This window comes from Falco punctatus (assembly GCF_963210335.1).
Source record: "Falco punctatus genome assembly, chromosome: 12".
Taxonomy (NCBI): Eukaryota; Metazoa; Chordata; class Aves; order Falconiformes; family Falconidae; genus Falco; species Falco punctatus.
In genome coordinates, this window is record NC_137592.1 from 20,266,662 (window position 1) to 20,270,441 (window position 3,780).

General features: G+C 37.0%; 1 protein-coding gene across 14 annotated transcripts in view; it reads right to left on the reverse strand.

Moving 5' to 3' along the window:
- Window positions 1-3,780, reverse strand: part of LOC308072141 (uncharacterized protein) — a 104,699-nt gene that overhangs the window by 55,194 nt on the left and 45,725 nt on the right. The gene's annotated exons all lie outside the window — the stretch shown is intronic.

Below are 3,780 nucleotides of genomic sequence, written 5' to 3' on the forward strand. Positions count from 1 at the left end.
AATACTATTGGTTTGAAAAATCATCTGAGAAGTGAGTTTGATGGTATTTGCACATTCCTTCAACAGAGATAAAATATGGGATTTTATAGCTAAGGAAGGGATAGAAAACAAAAATGTAAATGACTGCAAAAAATGCAAAATGATTGTATCTGTATCTACCTATCCCTAATCTATAATTTTATAGATAAAGCTAGATGAAAAAAAGATTAAAAGATGTCAAGGAGAAAACTATATTAACGCTCAAGTTAAGAACAGGCATCACTGACTGCCTGATATGATTCTCCTGAAGACCAAGATTGTTGTAAGAGATCTCCAGTGAACTGCCCACAGCAGAAACTGGCAACTTAACCCCTCTTCAGTGCATATCTGAACCAGACTGTTACTGAGGTGGTTCTCGGTTTTGATCAGAATCGCTGTTTTTATTTCCCCTTCTGCTAATAATATTTTGCATACTGCTGAATAGTTCTATGGAAAATATGGGGTTTAAGTTACTAAAGACAGGGGAATTGACAGTTCAGCTTAACTACAGATGTTTGAAAACCAAATGCTTTTCATAGAGGTTGTGTGAGAAGATACCATTTCTTAAGTTAGCATCTTCTTCAAGAGGATATTTTTCCTAAGTTGACCCTTCTTAAATAGAATCTTTTTGGTAGTCTTAGAAACTCAGCATATGACCAAATAGGCCTTCTTTTCTTTTCTAGAGTAGTACCTTCTGAGCAAGGGTGGAGAAATATGTAGCATTTTGTAAGGGATCTTTCCTGAATAGTGCAGAAAAATCTGTAGGTGCTGTTATTTGTGAGCAGGCAGGGAATGATGGTTTCTAGCAAAGCTTTCAAAAGCTCTAAATTCACTCTAAGAAAACTTCTGAAACTTGGACTTTTCCTGTGAGCATGTGATACACATGCCTCAAAAACATAAAACCAAAGAACCCAATCAAAATCAAAACCACCAAACCAATAATAAAAAGCCATTCATTTGGAGGTATACTGTAACTAGGATCTGTTTCTGGAAAATGAAAACCAGCTTTGCACTCTTTGTCTGCATGCATAGGCTGCTGAAGCATGCATTTTGGTTGCCTCTGTCTGAATACACTGCATTCTGGCAATATGGCAAGAAACCAATAAGATAAAACACACCATGAGATCACATTTTGTAAATCAGAACTTTCCCAAAGAGTACTAGTGACATAATAGATCTAGAAATTAGTAAAAAGTATCAGCAGTTTCCATCTTTAAAAGCTCCATTTATCTTTTTTACCATAATGTAAATGTAAATGAAATTCATAAAAGTTGTGAGTGCAACAGTTAAAGCAGCGCTCAAGAACTGGTCAGGATAACCGGTTTAGGGATCTGGATGACTAAAGCATTAGATCTGAATACTGATGTAAATGGATAAAATTCTGCCAGTGTTAGGCAACCATAAATCTGGAACAATGCTTCTGAGGCCCTTGGGAATTCTGAGATGTTATAGGAATATGGCACAGCTCAAGATCTGCCCAAAATCACTGTAATGCTATCACTGTTCTTAAACTACATGAGAATATGTATGTATTTACAGGCACAGGAATGGCAACATTAGAGACAAATTAATAAAAATAATAAATTCCTTAACAGAAAAAGAAAACAAAAGGATATTCAAGCTTGAGTGCTTTGGAGTTATAAACTAAAAAAACTAACCAAATTTCCATTTTCTTTCAAACGTCCCACACACCTAAGCCTGCAAGCATGTTGTGCTCTTAAATTATCTCTGGGCGTAATGCTCACATAAAGACACAGGCTGTAAACAATGAAACATAATTAAATTGGTTTGAAAAATGCCTGTCCAAGTACTTATGATTAAATTATTTCATCTTTAGATTGGGGCAGCAAGTTTCCCAGGATTGCAAATACCTATATTGTAACATGGATCAAAGTGTTTGCCATGTAAAATGAGAAACAGGCCAGTGCAAAACTGACAGAGTTAATCCATGGTATACACTTTTCCATCATAGTAAATGCTGTTTCTGTGCAGTGAGCCATCAATAATCTCAATTCTTTTTCCTGTAAGTAATACGGCTCTGGTTAGATCAATTTGTTCTTTCAGGGTTACTGTACTTTAATTTGCCCTGTGCTTTATACTTCCTCTGCAAGCTGCAGTTTAACAGGTTTTATGAAGATGCAACTATGTTAGAAGAAAAATATTGTTATGTGTACATTGTGAAGTTCTTGAGACACAGAGCTTTAATCCCCTGTTGGCTATATAGATGAAACTTCACAGTTCCTGTACCGCTTCAGAGCATTGCTATGACATTTTAAAGTCACCATGCAAAAGTGTTCCTTTGTGGCAAATACTTACTCAAGCTAATGATTTTTCTTCTATTTTTTATTTAATTATTCTCACTGCAAAGCTCCAAAAACATGATAAGGAAGTAGTAAAATTACTGATTGCAATGTCTATCAATAGTGGACTGATAACTTAGGCCTGTAACTCCTGTGCAAACAGTTTGTGGAGCGAAAAAAATATTTCACGTAACTTTAACTCGGCAAACACTACCTGTAGAAGCCTGAGCCCAGGCTTGCAAAGCTCATTTTAAAAATTAATATAGTCTGTGAGATACTGCACCTGAATTAGCTGTTGCTTTCAGAGCTCAGCAATCATTTGGTACAACCACTTGCACAAGCTCCTGCCAGCTCTTAGGCTTACCAACAAGATCTGCTCTTCTGGATGTGAGAGACTGTCCTGTTAACACATCATTAAAAGCCTGAGATTTACACAAATCTTTGCCAATGTACAAGCACAAAATGTGCTCAGTCCTCTGTGTGTGTTAGTACGTGACCTGGGGAATCCAAGATAAGGTCAGTAATTTTTCAGTGTAAGTAGGCTGTTGGGGTGACATTCACCTGCGCCAGTCCTAACTTGGCATACGGAAAGGCTATGTGTAAAACAGGGACTGCAATCTAGACTTCACCATACCTTTCATTATAGACCAGATTCTTCTTCCTCTCCCTATTTATATGAACTGTACAGAACAACCTTGTTTTTTTCAAAGAACAATCAAGGATCTTCCTCAGTTACCCACCGCCTCTCAAATCATATCAAAGTTTTCATAAGTTGGCAAGAAATGCAAAACTATTAACAACATCCTAAAGAGGAAAAGCATATTTCTTGCCATCCCTCAGTGAGCTGGAGCCCATTTTGATAACATGGTTAGCTTCCAGCTTTACAAGCTATTAGAATTTTTTTGGCTCTGGACTATAATCAGACAAAATGAACAAAAGAGAACACAATTATCATAGCAGTTTTGTTTCTGGAATTCAAATCCTGCCAGCTCCTTCAGTTTTGCAAACTGACACATTTTCAGACTTCTTTGTGATAAAACCTCTTTGCAGTGTTTCCAGTGCCAGCTGAATGGCAAATTCCCACTACAAGAGGAGCAATGGATAATAAAGCTTACTACCCTTCTCCTGCAGCAAACTGCCCACCTAGCCGTGAGCCTCCTCTGCAGTTTTGCCTTTGGCTTTATATTTGGATCTTTATTGCAGTCTAAATGCTCACTAAAGATGAAGCATTTTGTCTTGAAACTGGCAGAGCTGTTCTCATTCCTCCACTGGTTGTACAGAAAAAAATATTCTGCACTTTGCACGAAAGCTCAGTACCTCATTTGAAAGCACTTCCTCTCATTTTTGGGTCATTTGCTTTAAATATATGGAACAGTAGAGAGGGAGCGAATGAAGGAGACTGAAGAAAACAGTTTAAAATTAATTAAGACCTAGAAAATAATGAAAAAAAAACCAAAATCAC